The sequence below is a fragment of the Macrotis lagotis genome, chromosome 2, assembly GCF_037893015.1.
Source record: "Macrotis lagotis isolate mMagLag1 chromosome 2, bilby.v1.9.chrom.fasta, whole genome shotgun sequence".
Classification (NCBI taxonomy): Eukaryota; Metazoa; Chordata; class Mammalia; order Peramelemorphia; family Peramelidae; genus Macrotis; species Macrotis lagotis.
Genome location: NC_133659.1, coordinates 32,641,358 through 32,664,793, shown reverse-complemented (window position 1 = coordinate 32,664,793; position 23,436 = coordinate 32,641,358). Strand labels below are relative to the sequence as shown.

The 23,436-nt window shown below is 43.7% G+C and overlaps 1 protein-coding gene across 3 annotated transcripts in view; it reads right to left on the bottom strand.

The window, feature by feature from the left end:
• Nucleotides 1-15,276, bottom strand: part of TESK2 (testis associated actin remodelling kinase 2) — a 140,211-nt gene extending 124,935 nt beyond the window's left edge. The window contains exon 1 of one of the 3 annotated variants that reach the window (XM_074221569.1): nt 15,081-15,276. The gene's annotated coding sequence lies outside the window, so the exon portion shown is untranslated. Of the gene's footprint in view, nt 1-5,194; nt 7,102-15,080 lie in introns of those variants that run through there. The other 2 variants (XM_074221567.1, XM_074221568.1) reach the window with 2 other exon arrangements.
• Between the last annotated feature and the right edge of the window lie 8,160 nt (nt 15,277-23,436).

The window sequence follows — 23,436 nt, the reverse complement described above, 5'->3', positions numbered from 1 at the left end:
CCAAAAGTAATTTATGGGTGGCTAGGTGGCGCAGTAGATAAAGCACCCGCCCTGGAGTCAGGAGTACCTGGGTTCAAATCCAGTCTCAGCCACTTAATAATGACCTAGCTGTGTGGCCTTGGGCAAGCCACTTAACCCCATTTGCCTTGCAAAAACCTAAAAAAAAAAAAAAATAAATAAAGTAATTTACCCAGCAAAACCAAGTATAATCCCACATTAGAAAAAATGAAATAGGGGGCGGAGAGAAGATGACGACAAGAAGGGATTGAGTCTTAGGAGCTCTCTGATAAAACTCATAAGCTGAGGACTCTAACTAAACTTTCAAGAGACAGAACCCACAAAGGGACCCAGGGAGGCAGTTCTCCTACTCAAGGTAACCTGGAAAAGAGCAGAAAGGCTCTGCTCCCCGGGGTCGGAGAGGCGGCCAGCCAGAGGGGTGGCCCACCAGAGCCAAAGAACTTCAGCCTCCCAGAGGCAGCCCCAGGGCGCTGGGAGCCGTGGCTCACAGCAGCGGGGGAGTCTCCTGAGCTGCACCCCGAGGAACACTGGGCACAAAGTGGGGGAACAGCAGGGGACCTCTGCCAGAGCAAGCACGTGGAGCCCAGCCCTCAGGGCACACGTGGTCTTTCAGCAGCCCAGATCCGGAAACAGAAGCAGGCTGAGCCGGTAAGCAGGGGCCCCCAGGGCATGAGCCCATTGAGCTGAAGGAGGGGAATGAAGAGAGAGAGACTGCTGAGGTCTGTCCTCTGCCCCTGGAACAGGACTCTGGGGCTCTGACCACATTCAGATCCTGATCCCAGTCTAGGCCCCCCCACCTCAGCCCTGTGGCAGAGTGGGGCGCATATGGTCATTCACAGACCAGGAGAGAGGACAGAGCCTCACACACTGAGACCCTTGTGGGAGTGTCCCAAAAGCTCAGAAAACACCCCAAAACCAGGTCCAGGCTGGGAAAATGAGCAAGCAGAGAAACAAAAAGAAGACTTGTGAGAAATATTTTGCAAATGAGCCCAAGAAGGATCAAAATACTCAGTCTGAAGATGAGGAAGCACAAGTTCCTATATCTAAAGACTCCAAGAAAAACAGAAATTGGGCTCAGGCTATGACAGAGCTCAAAAAAGACTTTGAAAATCAAATGAGGGAGTTGGAAGAAAAACTAGGAAAAGAAATGAGAGAGATGCAGGAAAAACATGAAAATGAAGTTAGCAGCTTAGTCAAGGAAACCCAAAAAAATGCTGAAGAAAATAGCATGCTAAAAACCAGCTTAGGTCAAATGGATAAAACAGTTCAAAAAGTTATTGAGGAGAAGAATGCTTTAAAAAGCAAAATTGGCCAGATGGAAAAAGAGATAAGAAAACTCTCTGAGGAGAACAAATCCTTCAGACAAAGAATAGAATTCAGGGAGATTGATGAATTTACCAGAAATCAGGAATCAATACTTCAAAACCAAAAAAATGAAAAATTAGAAGAAAATGTGAAATATCTCATTGAAAAAACAACTGATATGGAAAACAGACTTAGGAAAGATAATTTGAAAATTATCGGAATACCTGAAAGTCATGATCAGGAAAAGAGCCTTGACATCATTTTCAAAGAATTACTACAGGAAAATTGCCCTGATATTCTAGAAGCAGAGGGCAAAATAGTAATGGAGAGAATCCACCGATCCCCCCGAGAAAGAGATCCCAAAAAACCAACCCCCAGGAATATTATAGCCAAGTTCCAGAACTCCCAAATCAAAGAGAAAATATTACAAGCAGCCAGAAGGACACAATTCAAATATCGTGGAGCTGCAGTCAGGATCACACAGGACTTAGCAGCAACTACATTGGAAGCTCATAGGGCTTGGAATATAATATAATATACCGGAAGGCAAAAGAGCTTAGAATGCAGCCAAGAATGAACTACCCAGCAAGGCTGAATGTCCTCTTCCAGGGAAAAAGATGGACTTTCAATGAACCAGGGGAATTTCAAATGTTCCTTTTGGAATGGCCAGAGTTGAACAGAAGGTTTGATCATCAGATACAGGACTCTGGTGAAGCATGGAGATTGGAAGAGAGGGGGAAATATGAGAGACTTAATGATGATGAACTGCATGTATTCCTGCATAGAAAAATGACACTGATAATACTCATATGAACCTTCTCAGTTAATAGAGCAGGTAGAGGGAGCTTTTATAGTTGAAGCACAGGAGAAAGCTGAATTTGGAGATAAAATATGGTGTAAAAATGGAGTCAATAGAAAAAAAGGGAAATGTAATGGGAGAAAGAAAAAGGAAAGGGGGAATAGGCCAAGATATTTCACATAATAAGATTTTTCTTTATTACAATAAGCTATTGCAATGATATGGAAGGGGGAGGCAAGGGGGGATGAGGGAACCTTTGCTCTCATCAGAGGTAGTTAGGAGAGGAAACAGCATATATACTCAATGGGGTATAGACACCTGGAGTAAGAAGGGGGGGGAGCAGGGGGAAGGGGTGGGGATGTGAATAAAGGAGGAGAGGATGGACCATGGGGGGAGAGTGGTCAGATACAACACATTTTCTTTTTTACTTCTTGCAAGGGGCTGGGATTGGAAGACCTGTCCAGGACCATAGGGCCAGGTGGATTCTGGGCCTAAGGGGTGGTATGGGGGCTCAGGGCTTCTTGGCCCCAGGACCAGGGAGCTGTCTGCTGTGCCACTCAGCGACCCTACAGCAGAGTCAGAGTGAAAGGAGAGATAAAATATACTACATGGTAGTGGAGAAATAAGAAAGGAGGGAGTTGCGATCAGCAATGGCAACGTTGGAAAAATATGGAAGTAACTTCTGTGATGGACTTATCATAAAGAATACGATCCATCCATGACAGAGTGGTTGCTGTTGGAACAAAGACTGAAGCACATTTTTTGTTATTATTATTTGGGGGAGGGTGCAGGGCAAGTGGGGCTGGGTGGCCTGCCTGGGGCCACATAGCAGGGTGATCTTTGGGTGTCTGGGGCCAGATTTGGACCCAGGTGCTCCTGGCTCAAGGGCCAATGCTCTGTCTGCCACCCAACCACCCCTACTATTATTACTATTTTATTTTATTTTGGGTCTTTTTTTTTTCTTCTTTTTGGTTTTTGCAGGGCAGTGGGGATCAGGTGGCTTGCATGTCACACAGCTGGGTGATTGTTGGGTTTAAAGGGCTGGATGTGGGCTCGGGTGCTTGTGGCTCCAGGGCTGGTGCTTCATCCATTGCACCACCTGACCATACCTACAATTATTACTATTATTTTTTTAATTTTAATTTTTTTTCTCTCCCCTTTACTTTTTTCGCCCAAGCAAGTCTATCTATATTCATGGGGGGAGGGATATTTTGTTTACTTGTAAACAAGAATATTTTATTAATGTAAAAAAAATTTGTACAAAATGAGAATAAAAAATAAATTAAAAAATGAAATAGAATTCCAAGCATTTTTCTTTTCTTTTTTTTTTTTTTTTAGGTTTTTTGCAAGGCAAATGGGGTTAAGTGGCTTGCCCAAGGCCACACAGCTAGGTAATTATTAAGTGTCTGTCTGAGACTGGATTTGAACCCAGGTACTCCTGACTCCAGGGCTGGTGCTTTATCCACTGCACCACCTAGCCACCCCCCAATTCCAAGCATTTCTGCTAAAAAGGCCAGAATTACACTGAAACTGAATTACAAACACAAAAGTCAAGAGAAACATAATAAATATTAATAATGATAAAGGAGTAAATAAGGATAAACAGCTTACAATCTTACATAGGAAATGATATATATATATATGTCCTTTCTGAACCTCCATCATCATCAGGAATCATAGAGGGAGTCCAAAGGCTTGGGCATGGTTGTCTTATGTCTTAATGATCTTTAATAAAAAAAATAAGTAAATAAAAAATAAAAAAAAGAATAGAAAGGGAAGAGGAGAGGAATATACTGCAAATGAAGAAGACTGAAGGGAAGGAAGGTTATGGAAAATTCTCATATAATCAGGTTCCACAAGTAGCAGTCTATATAAGAAATGAAGAAATCAGGTAGGAGGAGCAGCTGACACTTGAACTTCATGCTCATCTGAACAGGTCATAGGAAGGAAGAACACACACACACACACACACACACACATACAGAATTAGGTATAAAACTACATTTTACTAAATGGAAAATAAAAGGAAAAGCAAAAAATGTAATTAAAGAAGGATAGATTATAGCATGGATTAGTCTTAAGAAAAATATGTTTAGCAGGTAAATGGTGCAGTGGATAGAGCTCCAGTCCTAGTGTGGATAGACTCCAGTCCTGGAGTCAGATAGACTCCTCTTCATGGGTTCAAATCCAGTCTCAGAAAATTACTAGCTGAGTGACTCTAGGCAAATCACTTCATACTGCTCGCATAAATTCCTCATACGTAAAAAGAGTTGGAGAAGGAAATGGCAAACCACTCCAAGATCATTGCCAAGAAAATCTCAAAAGAGGGTCACAAAGAGTTTGACATGAATGGAAACACCTATCAACAAAACATCTTCAGAATCTTCCTAAGACAATTGAAACACTTCAGCAATTCAATGGCACAGTGCTGGTAGAATGTCCAGGTTTCCCAGGCATATAATAATGAAGTCAGCATAACAATGGCATGCCACCTCTCCCATACTTTCGGCAAAGTAAACTGCCAAGGAAAGTCAATGTCTCCCCCGCATTCCAAAGTGCTCCATTTGTGGTGCCCCATATGGATGGTGTGGAGCAGGTTGGTAGAGAACATGTGTTTTCCTGCTGTTGACTATCAGACCTACATAAATACCAGCAGCAGAGATCTCAGCCTCTGAGGCTGCATGGGGGCACAATCATCTGGGAATTAAAAGCTGTGCATCAACTCTCCCTCCATTTTAGCATTAGCTTGTAGCCTTTTCAAGTTAGTTTACCAAAAAGAAATGAAGTTAGTTTACCATCAGTACCAAAGCTGATCTTGATGCCATTTTTTGGTCCTCTTTGAAGATGTTTGACAAAGGACAGCAGGAAGCACTGAGCCCTGCTTCACCCCTCAGGCTCCTAGGAAATCATGAAAAGATAGTCCTTTATCCCCAACCTGTATGCCATCACGAAACTAGAGTACAATACAGATGAACTTCTCCAGGTAAGCAAATTTCACCAAGACCTTCCACAAGCCCTCACAACTGATAGTATCAAAGGCCATAGTCAAGTCTACAAACGTTGTATACAGACCTCTGCGCTGCTCCTGGCATTGCTCCTGGAGTTGATGAGCAATATACATCATGTCAATCAGTCTTCAACCAAAAGCCACACCAGCTCTTGGGTAGAAAATCACCTTCCGGGTGACGAATCAGCCAATTAATGAGGTCTCTGGCAAAAGAGAGAGACTGTCTTTTCCAGCCCTAACCCCACCTCCAGTGATTGTCACAGAACAATCTATTTCTTTTTCCTTTATAGAGATGGATAACAGAGGCATACATGATCTCCTGAGGGATAACTTCCTCTTGCCATATAATATGGAAGATTTCAGTCAGCTTCTGTAAGAGCAATAGGCCCTCTGCCTTGCAGATCTCTTCTGGGATAGAATCAGCACCAAGTGCTTTGCCATATGAGAGGAGTCCAATGGCATTCAGAACCTCTTCTTCAATTAAAAGTTAAGCTAGAAAGAGATTGACTTCAACCTGAGGTATTCGGTCAATGGCTTCAGCCTTGGTGGACTGACAGTCTGTTGAGAACACTATGCAAGTATTCAACCCATCTCCCAAGGCTCATGTCCTTATCACTGATCAGTGTGACTCTAACAGCACTGAGAGGAGATGTACCATTGATCTTTGGCCCATAAATAGTCTCCTGAGCATTGTAGAAGTACTTTGGATTGTTGCTATCAGCATAAAACTGAATCTCACTTGCCTTCTTACTGAGCCAAGAATCCTGCATCTCTACTAATTTGCTGATAAACCTGGTGGAGTTCTAATTTTTCATTTAGCAGCTTTTGAATTTCCCCATCATTTTTGTCAAATAAATCCTGATGTGTGCCCAGACAAGCAAGTCTCTGAAAGCTGAACATTCCTTTTTTGCTCCACGGTAGCTAACTATGTGCTGACACAGCTTTCCTCCAGATTAACAACAAATTTAATATTCATGGATATGATATAAAAGGACAGACTAAAGGAACAGGGCATGGCTGGTCTGAAGAAGAGAAGACTCTGGGTAAGCATGTTGATCTGAAGGTCAACAATCATGTCAAAGGGGGATTCAATTTTTTTTTTGGCCTCAGAAGGCAAAACTAGGAGCAATGAGTAGAGACAGTAAAGAAAACCTTCCTAACAACTAGAGCTGTATAAGAATGAAATGCTTCATATCAAGATGTAGTGAATTTCTGCTCCTTAGATGCCTCCAAGAACAGACTGAATGGCCATCTGACAGATTTGCTCTGGGGGAGATTCTTTCAAGTATGAGCTGAATGGAATGGTTGCTGAGGTCCCTTTCAGCTCTCAAATTTTGTAATGCTGTAAGACCATCCAGAAGGCAAAAAGAAGAAAGGGTCCAGGACAGAGTTCTGGTACAGACTCACATATCAGGAGTAGTATTTGGACAAGTATGCAAAGGAAATTTGAAAAGATCAGTCAGGATCATAACAGAAGAGTGTCATCCAGTTTGCATGAATTGATGCTGAGCGAGATGAGCAGAACCAGAAAAATGTTGTACACCCTAACAGCAACATGGGGGTGGATGATCAACCTTAATGGACTTGCTCATTCCATCAGTGCAACAATCAGGGACAATTTTGGGCTATCTGTGATGGAAAATACCATCTGTATCCAGAGAAAGAATTGTGGAGTTTGAACCAAGACCAAAGACTATTACCTTCAATTTAGAAAAAAAAAAAAAACCATTATCTTATTATGTAATTTTGCTATCTCTTATACTTTACTTTTCTTCTTTAAGGATATGATTTCTCTCTCATCACATTCAACTTAGATCAATGCATACCATGAAAACAATGTAAAGACTAACAGACTGCCTTCTGTGGGGAGTGGGGGGATGGAAGCAAGAATAGGGGGAAAATTGTAAAACTCTAAATAAATAAAATCTTTCTTTTAAAAAAAGAGGGGCAGCTAGGTTGCACAGTGGATAGAGCACCGGCCCTGGAGTCAGGAATACCTGAGTTCAAATCTGGCCTCAGACACTTAATAATTACCTAGCTATGTGGCCTTGGAAAAAGCCACTTAAACCCATTTGCCTTGCAAAAACCTAAAAAAAAAAAAAAAATATATATATATATATATATATATATATATATATATATATATATATATATATATCTCATCCTGAAAAACCAGGAAAAAAAGGGGAGAACAAGAACCAAACACTACAAAAAAAGGACAAGAAAATTTGAGGACAGAGAAAAGTGAACAGGTTGGTGAAGTAATTTCGCCTTATCTTCCCAGAATTACAGAATCTCAGAGTTGGAGGGGAACATAGAACCCAGCTATTTCAACTTTTTTGAATGACCATCTCTTTTGCAATCCCCCAACAAGTAACTTTTCCCTTAACCCTCCAGAGCTCATGCAGGGTTCCCATAACCCAAGTCTGACTCTGTGCCATAAATGAAAGCAAATCTTAAAGTTTTGGTCTTGAACTGTGGAAGATGATCGAAAGAGCTATGTCCTCAGACATTCCATTCTAACAAAAGGCCTGGATCAGCCATGGTCTTTACTCTCTGGTTTTTGCCACTATGGGTCTGGGAAGAGAGACCTTCCTCTTTCTCCCTCCCAACTTTTCAGTTCCCTTTATGTATTAACAGTTCCATTAGAATATAAGCTCCTCAAGAGCAAGAGACTCTATCCCTTAGCATAGTGACTGGCAAAGCTAGATGGCACAGTGGAGAGAGCATTGGCCTTGCAATCAGGAGGCCAGGAGTTCAAATCCAATTTCTGACTCTTACTAGCTGTTTGACCTTAGGCAAGTCACTTAACTCTGCCCCGCATCCAAGGTCATCTCCAGTCATCCGAATTCAAATCTGGCCACCGTACCCAGATGGCTCTGGAGGAGAAAGTGAGACTAGTGACTTATCACAGCACCCCCACCCTGCAACTCAAATCCAATTCATGTGCTTGTCATGGTATTACCTCCCTGATGTTGTGTATTTCTTCAAAAATTAAGGACAAATTTCTGGCTCTTAATAAATAATTTTTGCCTTGAACGGAAATGAGGAAGTTTGACCTGGAGAAGAGAAGACCCAAGGGAATCATGAAAGCTGACATGTGGAAAAAGGTTCAGGCTCCAAGTTGATACAATAAGTCTTTGTTGAGGACTTATAGTGTGTCAGATTCTGGGGACACCAAGACAAGAAAAAACAGTTCCCCCCCTCCAGCTTCTCAATGAGCTTGCATTCCAATGAAAGATAAATGTATCCACTGCTTAAGTATGGAACTTGACTGTTTGAAGAAAGGAGCACTAACTAGAGAGATCAGCAAAGCCTTCTAACAGGAAATAGTCCATGAACTTAGCCCTGAAGTAAGTTAGGGATTCTGAGGAGGATGTGCCTTCCAGAAGCAAAGTGGAGAAACAGGGGAAGGGAGCCTAGGTCACCTATGCAAAGGCACAAGTTAGGGGATTGACTGCCAAGTCAGAAGAGTGGCAAGAAGCAAGTCTGGCTAGACAGTTTGTGAAAAGAAGACAATGCATATTTATTGGTATTCAGTAATATCAATGTGAAGGTGGGCAAAAGGTAGGATGGCAAAAAAAAAATGTTTGAAAATATAGATCAGACTAATACTACCATGCTGGTGGAGCTCTAGAGAGGTCCAAATGTTCCAGAAAATAATTTGGAATTGCTCCAGAAAAGTGATTAAATGATCTATACCCTTTACCTCAAAGATCCCATTACTGGGTATATACTAAAAAAGGGATCAAAGATTTCCTTTTGCAATTATATTGGAAAAGGCCCTATCTATAACAAACTATTTATAGTAATACTTTTGTAGAGGCAAAACTAGAAACAAAGTGGTACCCTGCTCATTTGGAAATGGCAGACAAGAACAGATGAGAAACAACTGGGTCCCAAAAGGAATTGACTTGGTAAAGCAAAACATAGCATTTGGGACTCCCTTTCCACAAAATATCTCGCAAACTTAAAACTTAAACTCACACAAAAAATACAAGGCAGTACAATTTAGCAGAAAGAGCATTGGCACTAAAAGAGACCCTGGGCTCAAATCCTACCTTCCAAATGAGATCCCTAAACACTAAGAAGGAATTTGTACGAAAAGCCAGATGGAGAAAAAAGCTCTAATATTAAGTCCAGGGCAACTCCAGTTGTCTTAATATCTGTTTGGCCACTGGTCCCAAATGGTTCTGGAGGAGACAGTGAGGTTGGGAACATTGCACAGCCTCCCTTCACTCAAATCCAAGTCACCTGCATGTCATGGCACCACCTACCTGATGTCATGGTCATATTTACAAATGAAGGAGGGGGGGCAGTTAGGTGGTGCAGTGGATAGAGCAGCAGCCCTGGAATCAGGAGGACCTGGGTTCATCCGGTCTCAAACACTTAATAATGACCTAGCCGTGTGGCCTTGGGCAAGTCACTTAACCCCCACTGCCTTGCAAAAAATAAAAAAAGGAAGGAAGGAAGGAAGGAAGGAAGGAAGGAAGGAAGGAAGGAAGGAAGGAAGGAAGAAAGAAAGAAAGAAAGAAAGAAAGAAAGAAAGAAAGAAAGAAAGAAAGAAAGAAAGAAAGAAAATGAAGGACAGAAGACAGAAGGCAGGTAGGTAGTGCAGTGGATAAAGTACTGGCCCTGGAGACAGGAGGACCTGAGTTCAAATTTGACCTCAGACACTTAATAATTACCTACCTGTGTGACCTTGGGCAAGTCACTTAACCCCACTGCCTTAAAATAAAATTAAATTTTAAAAAAAAGGAAAATGAAGGACAAACAACATGAACTCATAGGATAAGAGAATTTGAACCATTACTTATAGCATGCTAAAATTATTTTCAAGTTTAAATTAGTATATAAAATGAGGCAGATGGGCGGAGCAATGGATAGAACATTGGTCAAGAGTCAGGAAAATCGAAGTTCAAATTCACTCTCAGACATTTACCAGCTGTGTGACCATGGTCATGTTGTCAATAAACTGTCTATCTCAGTTCCCTAGTCTGTAAAATGAATATAACAAGAGCACCTGTCTCTCAAAGCTGTTGTGAGAATAAAATGAGATATTTGGACAGCACTTTGCAAACTTAAGGTGCTACATAAATGTTAGCTAATTTTTTTTTTTTGGTCCAGGACACAAAAAGGACAAATTACTTTGACAAAATACTTTACTATTGATCTCTGGCTACAAGAGAGAAAACAATTCTCTAAATTAAAGAAGATAAAGAATGCTACTTCTAGGCTATAAATTTTTATCTAAGAGAAGTTGCATAGTTCAATTAAGTAGTCACCTCATTAAACTCACTGTTTAAATTTATTTGCCATCAAGAAACAAAATGCCCCAAGTCCAGGTCCTTGACAAAGAAATAAGAAATAGCAATCCTATCCTCAGATAAGTCACTGGAGGAGATCTTCAGCAAGAGCACAGATAACCTGGTAATAAGATGTGAGCTGAAACAGCTAAATCTATTCAACATTCAATTGTAAGAAAACTACTGTACATAAAGTCAGAATTTTTTAAAACAGGGTTTGCATGGCTTTGAGTCAGGAAATTCCTCAAATCAATATTTTTCTTGAGGTGTGAAACTGAGTCATCATTCACTGTAACATACTGTACATTCCTGGAGAAATATTATGAAGATATATAATGCTGACAGTGAGGAATCTAAGAAATGTTTACTAGAATATGAAATGAGGAAGAGATTTATTCCTAAGAGCTCATTCTGCTGATTTGTCATTTTTCCAGTGCACCAGAAGATTAACAAAGCAGTTTCACTCTGCCACTGTTTTTTTTTTCCCTCTAGGCAGCTTGAAGGTCAGTAGATTTTTATTTTTTTCTGTATGTCCAGGAAAATCAGATTAAACCACAAGGATTCATAATTTTTTTTCTGTGAGAAACTCTGTTAAACTTCCCACTAATTTCTAAAAAATTGGACAAAGCTGCATCTAACATGTATTGCACATCCACATGTGTAAGCTATCCCTCCTTTTTTTTTTTAAGATTTTTTTTGCAAGGCAATGGGGTTAAGTAGCTTGCCCAAGGCCACACGGCTAGGTAATTATTAAGTGTCTGAGGCCAGATTTGAACTCAGGTACTCCTGACTCCAGGACTGGTGCTCTATCCACTGTGCCACCTAGCCATCCTATCCCTCCTTTTTTTGGGAAAAAAAAAATAAGAAGCTATCACTTTTACAGTCAAAAGTCAAAGAACTGGCTAGAGATGGAGTCTATGGCAGACTGAAGCAGGTTCTTCTGTTAGATACACACGTGAGCACAGCCGGAAGAACTTCAAGTTCAAAACTGTTTCAGGATTCCTATAATTCCAGGTTTGGAAAGACTGTGTCCAGAGCAAAAATTAGCCCCGAGGTCATGCTACCCCTTGTTGGTGGCTCTGTTATCAGCTACTTTATAAATGTATGCACTCCGTTGCCAAGCATTTTAAAATAAGAGCACTAAGAATGAAATGCCCAAATTGCTCTCTTAAAAAAACCTCTCTTGGCTTTCCACGTCACAGAAAGTTTTTCTGGGCCATCCTGGAATTAGAAGTTTTGTTAGTTTTGGAAGAGAAAGTTGACACTAACTTGTTCTAGGAAGGAAGTATTTATCGTTGTTCAGTCGATCCATCCCATCCGACTCTTCATGACTCCATTTGGGATTTTCTTGGCAAAGATACTGGAGAAGTCTGCCATTTCCTTTTCCAGCTCATGTGACAGAGAAGGAAATTGAGGCAAACAGGGGAAAGTGACTTGCCCAGAATCACATAATATCATGTGTCTGAGGCCAGATTTGAACTCAGGAAGATGAACTTTCCTGACTCCAGAAATGGGGCTCTATTATCCACTACCCAACTTAGCCACACTAATAATATGTTACAGAACTGTTTATGGCTTTCCACCTACTTTTAACTTATGTAATTCATTCAAGAACACTGTATGTTCTACAGGGCACAGGTCATCCATTCCCATTTTACAGACTAGGGAACTGCAATTCAGAGATTACGTGACTTGCCCAATGGCACTGTCACACAGTAGGAAACAGGAGATCAGGTACCCAAGTGTAACTAGTAGGCTAGAGGTCTTTGTTTAACATCTCCTAGCCTCTCAGAAACCATATATATAAATTTTTTATTTTAAAACTTATTTATTTTGAATTTTACAATTTTTTCCCCAATCTCGCTTACCTCCCCCACCCCCACCCCCACAGAAGGCAGTCTGTTAGTCTTTACATTAACATTTTCAGAGAGCCTGGTTAACAAAATTTAAGTGAATTCAAAAAAATCAAATAAGACGAACATTTCCACATACACAGTAGAACAGAAAAAATAGATTTATATGTGAAATTATGAGTCTTATTATCTACAACTTATTTTTCTTTTAATGCAGATAATAAATTTGACTTGCAATTTTCAAAGCTGTCCTGTTTGTCTTCGATTTTTTTCTGCTCTACTGTTTTCTTGGGTGTTTTTTTAAAAAATGCTTCTATTATACTCTTTTCTTTTCCTTTTGACAACTCCATCTCTAGTTGTCTTGCTTGTCCCTAGCCCCCAGTTTTTTGGCAGGGGTTGAAAGGCAGTGGGGTTAAGTGACTTGCCCAAGGTCACACAACTAGGTAATTTATTATGTGTCTGAGGCTGGAGATTTGGACTCAGGTCCTCCTGACTCCAGGACTGGTGCTCTATCCAGTGCATCACCTAGCTGCCCCACAGTTTTTTTTTTGTTTGTTTGGTTTTTTTATTAAAGATTTTATTTATTTCGAGTTTTACAATTTTTCCCCTAATCTTACTTCCCTCCCCCCCACCCCCCACAAAAGACAATTTGTCAAGTCTTTACATTGTTTCCATGGTAAACATTGATCCAAATTGAGTGTGATGAGAGAGAAATGATATCCTTAAGGAAGAAACAAAAAGTATAAGAGATAGCAAGATCATACAATGAGATATCAGGGTGTTTTTTTTTTTTCTAAATTTAAGGTAATAACCCTTGGTCTTTGTTCAAACTCCACAGTTCTTTCTCTGGATTCAGAAACCTTTAAGGGATGGAAAGATCAACATTCTTGCAAGGAAGCATCCCTACCTGCTGATCTACAGAATTCTGTGAATGTTAAGCAAAAACTACAACACTTGGGAAGACATACCCAATGGGGACCACAAGGTAGATAACACCAAAAATTCCAGGACTACTGACATGCTAGTCTGGAAAGGAAAAAAAATGATATTCCTGCCACAGCCTCGATGAATTTGACAAATGTCAAATAAGCTCCAACTATGTACAAGTATTCCAGTCACTGGAAATGCCAAAGATCCTCATGACAGTTCTTATCTTAGTTTAATTCAATGCAACATTCACTGAGGATATGACTATAAAACATACACTTTTCCACAGAGTAGTGGAGAAGAGAAGATTCTTCTGTATCTGTGTAAAACAAGTTCTAGACAGTGCAAACACATTTAGGGACCAGACTTCTCTTTCTGCATACATCTTATGGGAGCCCACAGCTCCATCCCTTCTTCTAAAAAAATAAGTATTCTGGCAAGCAGCAAAGAGGTTGTGGTCATGCCACATAAATATGCCTAAGTGTGAAAAATGACAGGCCATCACCCTTGCACATCGAGCTTTTAAAGCCTGCCTGGGATCCTAGGCCAAGTCCAGCTTCTCAGCAAGGACTGTGAGAAGCAGAAGAAGGAAGAAGCCTCTTCTTCGCGGATGAGGGAGTCTGTATGACACAGGAGGCCTAACAGCCTGGTGCTCCTCAGAGGGTCCTCAGACTTCCTACAGTCTCTAGCCCACCCTTGCTTCCTCCCTGAAGGCCACTGCCCCACTCTTCACGAGTCCTAGTTCAGGTGCTGCCCCTCTCCTTCGGCCTGTACGAGCCCTTTCCTGAGAGCCTGGTCAGTTCCTTTGCGGCCCCACACACTGATCTGCGTGCCCTGCATCCCGGCCCCCAGCAGCTCCCTCAGAGAAAGAGCATTTTGCATCTAGGTAGGCCCGGTTCGGCACAGTCCCTTTTGGAGAGTACCTAGAAGAATTCAATGAAACAAGACCCCCTGATGGGCCAAAGTTTACAAAGGGGATGTCCATTCAAAGATCTGGGAGGAAAGTCGGTTTAAGGTAGGGAGAACAGACTTCCCCAAGCTACACTGGGGGGGAGGGCCAGTCCAGAAAGCAAAACTCTCCAGAGAAGGGGCAGGAGATCTCCGAATCCTGGAAATGGAGGGAGGGGAATGCTCGGGGCAGGGGACGCTGGGGCTGGGGTGGGGGGCGCCCCAGCCGGTGCTTCCTCGTGGGCAGCATCCTGAGAAGGGGGGACACAGGGAGACCCGGAGCTGAAAGACGGGTGACTCGGGTTAACGGGCCAGCAGTGCCCACCTCCCCACCCCGGGGTCTCCAAAGATACCCGGGGGCAAGCGGAGGGCCTGGGGGGCTGGAGGAGTGGGGGGCGAGGGGGGAGTCCCTGAGAGTGCAGGACCTTGGGGGAGGGGACTCAGGAGGAAAGAGGAGCAGCGCTAAGAACTGGGGGGCCTGCGGGGAGGGGGCTCCGGGGGAGGGGGGCTCCGGGGGAGGGGGCTCCGGGGCAGGGGACTCCGGGGGAGGGGACTCGGGGGGAGGGGGCTCCGGGGCAGGGGACTCGGGGGGAGGGGACTCCGGGGGAGGGGACTCGGGGGGAGGGGGCTCGGGGCAGGGGACTCCGGGGGGAGGAGGCTCCGGGGGAGGGGCCTGCTGGGGAGGGGGCTCCGGGGGAGGGGCCTGCGGGGGAGGGGCCTGCGGGGAGGGGGCTGGGCTGACGGCAGACCCGGGGCGCGGGCCACGGGGGTCCCAGGGAGGACTGTGAGCCCCGTGAAGCTTAGGGGCGCCCTAACCGGGCTGCCAAGGGGGTGTGGGCAGAGGCGCAGGGCGGGGCGCGGCGGGGGCGGGGCCGGGGGCGGGGCCAGGCGGGAGGGCAGGAGCCCCCGGGGCTCACCGGAGGCTGCGGCGGGGCCGGGGCGCGGCCTGGCTTCTCGGGAGCAGGGCTCATAGTCCGCGGCGGCGCGGGGCCCCGGCTCGGGCACTGAGGGCGCTGCGGGCCGGCGGGCGGCGGCCATGTCCCCGTCCGCGGGGCCGCAGCCGGGTCGCTGCCCCCCTGGGGCCGCGTCCTCCGGGCTCGGCAGCCGCGACCGACTGAGGCGCCCTCCCCGCCGGCCGCCGGGCTGAGAGGGCGGGGGCGGGGCCTCGACGCCGCTCCCCTTCCCCCTCCCCCGGGCTGGCCAACCCGCGGCTGCCCGCTCGGAGCCCGGACGCCGCATTGGTCCGTGCGTCCACGTGGGCCGGAGGGATGACCCAGAGGCCCGCGAACCAATGAGCAGCAGGGAGCGCCGATCCGACAGATGCCCGGACCAATAGGCAAGAACTCGAGGAGTAAACAGAAGAGGCGGGGTGAAAAGTGACCGAAGAGCCTCCCTTACCGGGCCCCGCCGAACTCTTAGAGGGCGGGGGTAAACACACGATAGACCAATCAACTCCGGGGAACCGGCTGATTGACGTTTTGCAAAGCCAACTGGCGAAGCGGCGCGGGGAATACGATTTCCTAGGGCTCTATTGAGTAGAGTCGGCGGGCGCCGGGGGACCCGAAGTTCCCTGGCAGAAGGTGATGGACTAAAAAGGAACGGATGGCAGAAAAGCGCCCCTAGGCGCTTCCCCCGAGGCGGCTGCCGCTCCAGAAGCGCCCCGAGGCGCCTTGTCCCCGCAGGGCAGGCTGCCCACGTGCGGGGAGGGGCGGGGCTGGGGGTGCTGTGCCCAGAGTCGGGGGGCAGGGCGCCCGGCCGGCCTTCCTCGGCCCCCGAGCCCCTGGTGCAGTCTGAGAGGAGGGGCGCCCCCTTCCCTCCCAAACCACGTAAAGGAATCGATTAGATTCCAATGGAAATAAAGAAAGGAAAGAAATTTTTTTTAGGTTTCTTTTTTTGCAAGGCAATGGGGTTAAGTGACTCGTCCAAGGCCACACAGCTAGGTCATGATTAAGTGTCTGAGGTCGGATTTGAACTCAGGTCCTCAGGACTCCAGGGCTCTATCCACTGTGCCACCTAGCTGCCCCTGGGAAAGAAAATGTTAAGACAGTCTGCCCTGGAAACCAAGAAGGCTGGCTGGGCCGCCTGGCAGAGTGCTCAACTTCTTGGGCTCTCCCCAGCCCCAAGCTTCCGGAGATGGGGCATAGGGAAGCCCCCCGACCCGAAATCACTGCCCCGCCCCCCGGTTTCTGTCCTCATCCCGTTTTGAAGCTGCATGTGGGGCCGACTGCAGGTGGTCTGGGAATAGGGAGGAACCGGCCCAGGTGGCACCCCAGCTGGGCTTCCAGGCAGCCTTCCACTTCTTGGGGAACCCTTCCTGTTGCTGCCACAGTGGTGCAGGGATACAGCACCAGCCCTGAAGTCAGGGGGACCTGAGGTCATACACGACCTCAGACACTTAATAATTACTGAACTGCCTCATGTATAAGATGCACCTTAATTTTAGGGCCTGATATTTGGGGGAAAATGTATTCCATAAAGTTTTATTCATCATAAAATTCAGACAACTCCTCATCACTGTCAAAACCCCCATCCATGAGCTCCTCCTGGTTTGCAGTTGATGAGGAATCCGGGTCTTAGGAGAGGCTCTGCCCACTCTCCTGCCTGTTCCCTGCTCTGTGGTTGACCACCAGCACTCCCTGGGCAAGTCTGGTATATGGAGACATGCTTGGTCATGAACCTGAAGCACCAGTGGTGTCCTCCTGAGAAATCAGTCCTTTCTTTTTCATCAGCAATTCTGGCCTGCTGAACCATCTTTGTGGTCACAGGAATTCCACTGGCCCTTTGCCCTTCAATCCATCTCTTCAATTCTCTAACTCAGGCCTTTTGGCTGCCTTGCCTCTCATGGCCTTCTTCTCCAAGGCACTTTCAGTCGGATTTCTTCTTTCCATAGCCAGGCTTGGATTGTTTTCTCAGTTGGTGGAGGAAGTTCAGAAGCATGATTTCCATTCACTTTTTCTTTTTTTTTCTTTTTTTCTTTTTTTTTTAGATTTTTGCAAGACAAACTGGATCACTTTGAACTTGAATTCAGCACTGGATGAAAATCTTTTCTGAACCATTTCTGGTCAGAACATGGCAAAACATCACCTAATATACCAGTATCAAATGTGAAACAATGAGCAAAAAGACATAAAGCTAGAAAAAGTGGGAAATGCAAGTAAAAAGCCTACAACCACTGTATAAGATGCTCCCAGGTTTTAGGTTTTAAGTGTCTTGTACATGAGGAAATATGATGACCTTGAGCAAGTGACTTAAACCCATTGCCTGGACCACAAAAAAAAAAAAAAAAGCAAAAACATTGCTAGGGTGGTCTTCCCCACCCCCTCCCCCAGGTCTATGTTTTGTTTTCTCAATACATCAGACTCCAGAGTTAGAGGGTTATTCTCACAGAGTAGATAAAGAGGATTCATGTGTCAGAAGCCTGACAAGGTAGGAAGGAGTCAGAGGTTATATCTGATCCCTATCAGAGGTGATAGGTAGCACTTACTGAGAGGGGGAGTTGGCAGACTCAGACCTGCACTTTAGGATTATCCTTTTGCCAACTGAACGAAGGGTTCTCTCTCTGTCATCAAAGGACACAAGAGCTCCTTGGGAAATTGGATTTCCAGTGGATGCCTTGGGACCTGAACTGACCTGGGACTTCTTACACAACAGAAGCTAGCTATCATATATTGGATTGTATTTCCTCAGAATTTAGCACAGGTAACCTAGCGTGTCACTCTCCTGCCTCCTTCCAAAGACTTTAAGGTCCTCTCTGGCCTACAGGTTGCAGGGTGTATGACATCCTTAGCTTGGAGGCACTAGAAGGAGTTCTACATTGGAGTCATAAGATGGTAGCTGAATGTTGTCTCTACTGGTTGCTTCCTGTGTGACTCTGGGCAAGTCCCTTTCTTTCTGGGCCTCAGTAAAATGAGAAGATGCCCTCTGACGTCTCCCCCTTCACTCCCAGAATCTTCATTAGTAACATGGACATAGCAACGGCCGTACCTCATCCCTCACAGGTGTGTTTAAGAGAAAAGTGCTCTGGGGAAATGTTAAAGCATAATCCAGATCTAATTATAAATGAAAGTTCATTGCTCTGGACCTAAGCAGCCTCTCCCTCAGCTCCTCTATAGCTAGAGTGGTCCCTTCAACTCCTTCCCCGAAGGGGATGCCAATCTGCATTCATAGAGGGAGTTTCCACACTGGAAATACATAAGACAAATTCCCTGGGCTGAGCCCTACAAAAAACAAAGCATTTCATGTATCAGTCCCTGTGTGATTCTAGGCAAATCTCTTCATCTCTCTCAGCTTCATATTCCCTATCTGTAAAATAGGAGGGGGGTGGTTTACACTAACTGGTGCAGCTAAGCCTCTCAGGACTAAACTAGATTGGTCTGTCCCAGGGACCAAAGGATACCCTGTGAGGTCTTCCTTCATGCTCCCATTTGCAGATGACTTTGTGTTGCCTACAACAAGCTCAAAGAACACTGCAAAGCCTCTTATATGAGACCCATTATCCCTTAAACAAGTTCAACCTTACCATCCACACATCAAAAAGCAAATGGATAAACAGCTATTGTCTAGACTCTGAGATACAGTTGGATGAAGACCAGCCCTCTGACCTAGTCCAACAGGGACAGTTATTGCAAGTGGACAATAGATTGGGCCTAAAATTTAATAAGAGGAGGAAAGCAGACTGGTTTATACTCAGGATTCAAACAGTTCAGAGCTAGAATTAGGAAAACCTAACTTCAAATCTGCCTTCAGATACTAGACCCAGAGCACTTCACTTAATTTCTGTCTGCTTTAGTTCCCTCATCTAGAAAACAGATAATAATAGGACCTAGTTCTTGAATTTTTGTGGGAATTAAATTTCAATATTCTGAAAATACTTTGTCAGTTTTAAAGTGCTGTAGAAATGGTGACCATTATTATAACCTGTTAAAGACCCCTCTCTAAAACAAAGCTATCTTTTTAATACTGCTATCTTAAAGCTATGACTTTGAGTTTGTGACTCACAAGAAGGGGGAAGGGAATAAATATTTATAGAGCACCTATTACAAACCAGGCACTCAGCTAAGTGTTTTTTTTTTTAATCAATACTATCTCATTCTGATAATCTCATGGCACAACAGTCTCTCAATAATGGAAGTTGACTATCACTCAAAAGACCCAGGGCAAGAATAAGGGACCTGAAATATTCCCAACCAAGAGCTGCCCAAGAGAAGTGACAGCTGTGATTAGTTCCAAGGACTTCCCTCTTCCACGTGGGTACTGATTAGCCACATTTGGCAAAGGATACTAGCAAGAAGCCATCTCCATTTTGGGTCTTACGTAACAGTAACTGGAAGTTTTCCTGTTAGAAATGAGGAGACTTCAGAAAAGCCTGGAAAGACATGAACTGATGCTGAGTGAAAGGAGCAGAACCAGGAGAACGTTGTGTACATGAACAGTAACATTGTGCAATGATCAACTGTGATGGACTTAGCTCTTCTCAGCAGGACAAAGATCAAAGACAATGCTAAAGGACTTGTGATGGAAAATACCATTCCCATTCAGAGAAAGAACAGTGGAATCTGAATGAAGATCAAAGCATACAATTCTTGATTTTTAAATTGTTTTCTATTTTTTCCCTCTCATGTTTTCTGCCTTTTTGTTCTGATTCTTCTTTCACAACATGACTAATATGTAAATATTTTAAATATTTTAACAGTTATGTGAGTTTTATATATATATATACATATATATATACAACTATATACAATATGTTATTTCAGTTTATTCAATGGGGGGGGCAGGACAGAGGGAGGGAAAAAAAATGTGGAACTCAAAATCTTACCAAAAAAATAAATGCTGAAAACTATCTTTGCATGTAGTTGGAAAAAATAAAATAAAAAAACCAACCAGGATCATTAAAGAACAGCTCTCTGTAGATTTGTGGTTCTCAAAGAATCTTGAATGATCATAACAGTGAGTGCATGAGGATTCTTGACCCAACAAAAAGCCTTTAGGAACACACTTACACTGTTAAGAGTTAAATGCTTTTATTTTTAATCAACACACGTGGTGAAGTCATGGACTACGTGGTGAAGTCATGGACTGTGTGGTGAAGTCATGGACTGCTATTTTCAGTTTACTGTGTAACTGTAAAGACAAAAACTGCTATGATCATTTGGGGAAATTTATTCTTTTCTTTAGTTTTCATCAAAAATACCCTTAAGATATATTTATAGATATATAGATATCCATATAAATGTGCATATATATATATATATATATATATATATACATAGAGAGAATAACATAATACAGGCTAAAAAACCTCATAAAGAATTAGAATGTCCATGAATTAAATTAATGCTGAGTGAGATGAGCAGAACCAGAACACTGTACACCTTAACAACAACATGGGGGTGATGATTGGCCTTGATGGATATGCTCACTCCATCACTGCAATGATCAGGGACAATTTTAGGGGATCTGTGATGGAGAATACCATCTGTATCCAGAAAAAGAACTCTGGAGTTTAAATGAAGGTCAAAGATTATTATCTTCAATTTTTAAAAAGTTTTCTTATGTATTACATAATTTTGCTATCTCTAATATTTTCTTTCTTAAGGATATGTCTTTTTCCTCTCTCAATACATTCAATTTTGATCTTTGCATAGCATGGAAATAAATGTAAAGACTATCAGGTTGACTTATGTTGGGGGAGAGGGCTTTGAAAAAAATGATTAGTAGACTTATTGTATATAATTGGAAAACAAATAAAATATATAATAAAAAAAGAATATCCATGAATAAGGAAAGAGGTTAAGAGTCCCAATGTCCTGAGTCCTGGCCTGACTATAACTGCAAGAGTCTGTTCAATTCCAGGCATATCTTAGTAAGGACATGTCTTGAAGAGGAGGCCAAGACATTAAGAAGTCTAGAAACCATCTCTAGATCAGATGAAGGAACTGGAAGTAGTTGAACTTGGGTGGTGATGGTAATATAGGAGTGATTAAATTGGTCCTGCTTGGGTCCAGAAGTCCCCAGAGATCACCACAAAGTTTCTTCCACTGTTGCACACTACTTCAAGGCAAGAGGGACAGGATAAGGACTCAGGACAAGAGGTTACAAGTCCACTGAGTTGGAGTCAGGACACCAGGGTACAGGTCCACTTCTGCCACTTATTAACAGATGACCTTGGGCTAATCACTCCCAGATGGGTGGAAGCTACAAGACTGATTGATTCCATTTCACGAACCACTACGTTGTAGAGGAAAGCTGTTAAATTTTGTGTCAGAGGACCTGGATTCAAGTCAGTGGTATCCCTGAACCAGCAGGACTGGATTCCCAAAATCATTTATAGCTCAGAAATCACAAATGCAAATGCTACAAATTAAGGATTTATTGTTTTGTTGCTTCTAGACTTAAAAAAAGCAACTGAGAAAATATTAATACTGTAAACTAAACTGTAAAGTGTGCCATTGGTAACTTTTTTTTTGAGAGCTGGTTGTTAAACATTTACCAGCATATTTGGTTCAAATCTTGTGACATGGCACCTTGGGTAAATGGTCTCACTTTTCCAAGTCAAAGAGGGGATAAACTCCATGAGCAATTCTATTTTAAGAATCCTATGGATAGTTTTCCCCCCTCTTTTAGTTCTCTTTTTTCACAACATGCCTAATTTGGAAATGTTAAACATGATTGTACATGTAGAACCTATATCAGATTGTTTGCTGCCATGGGGAGGGGGAAGAGAAAAGAGGAAGGTAGCTTATAAAAAGATGAATGTTAGGGGGCAGCTAGGTGGCACACTGGATAGAGCACACTGGACCTGGAATCAGGAGGATCTGAGTTCAAATCCAGTCTCAGACCCTTAATAATTACCTAGCTGTGTGACCTTGGGCAATTCACTTAACCCCATTGCCTTGCAAAAACCAAAAAAAAAAAGTTAAGGGTATCTTTGCATATAATTGAAAAAATTATTTTTTTAAAAGAATACAAAAAAAATTCTATGAAAAAAAGACATCCTAAGGTAAAACAAGTTGACTGGTAAGGTAATGAGTTTTCCATCATCAGAGCTGGGGGAGGTTGCAGATGTAGTTGCTACTGTAGGAAAAGGTTGGGTGGGATAATCTGAAAGGCCACTTCTATGCAGCCCCAAGACTCCACAGGACCAACTAACTCAGGGTTCTAAACACTGGATCCTGTCTCTACCTCATTAAAGGCTGAACTTTACAAGGCACTCTCCCCTAATAAACCCCAGATTTAGAGCAGAAAAGAATGGCAGACCATCAAGCCAAATTACAGATTAAAAACCTAAGGCACAAAATGAGAAATGAATTGCCCAGGACTACATAGGTGGTAAAAGCCCACAGTATAATTTGAATCCAGTACTATACACTACCCCATGTTGCCTCTCTATGACAACAATTTACAAAAATTTCTAAAGGATTTTCTCTCCCAACACAAATCAGGGGAAAGTCATTCCTGGCCATTCAACTTGATCCATTTTCCCTGGGTTTAATTACCCCAAAAAGTGACACCTATGTGCTCAAGTTGCCTGGCAAGGGCACCCAGAGGGTCATCTTGGCACTCAGGGCTTCCCGAGAGCCTTCCCCCCCACGGCTAGGAACTGTCTGTCCTTTCCTGCTCTGAAGGTGCCCAGAGTCAAGGTCGTGGGACAAAGCTACAGTGACCCCTAGTGGCATCTGGCTTTGAAGCCCCACTGCCTTCAGGAGCCACCCAGGTGTGGCCTTTGACACTTCTAATTGTGGGCTCTCAGTTTCCTTAACTAAAAGATCCGTAGGAGCTCCAGTCAGGTCAGCATCAGAACCCAACTCAATGAGCTTGTTTCTGGGTTTCCTCATTTTAATATTTCTTAAGGTAGGCTGTTGGATTAGGCAGTCTACCTATCCAACCAGGAGAAAAGACTGGAGTGGGGTCCCTGCTTGCCCAATCTGTGCTCTCCTCTGGTTGGGTTCTTAACCATTGACCTGATATCACAGGATGATCTATTCCTGTTAATTCCCTGCTGCAGCTCTGTCTTTCTCCATCATTTTTCAGCTTGGTGATCACCCCTGCCCCCATACCTTTCTTCTTTAAAGCCCTCTGTATTAGATTCACAAGACTCCAATTCCTCAGGGGCCCAAAGTTGCAAAATTTTAAGCCAGAATCCCAAACCCAGTACAGATAACATCTTTTTAACTTGCCCCAAAGCTGCCTTGATCTTCCAAGGCAGAGGAGAAAACATCACCATGTCCCTGGCCCCCAGGAAAAGACAGTTAGACAGTGACAGGCCTTATC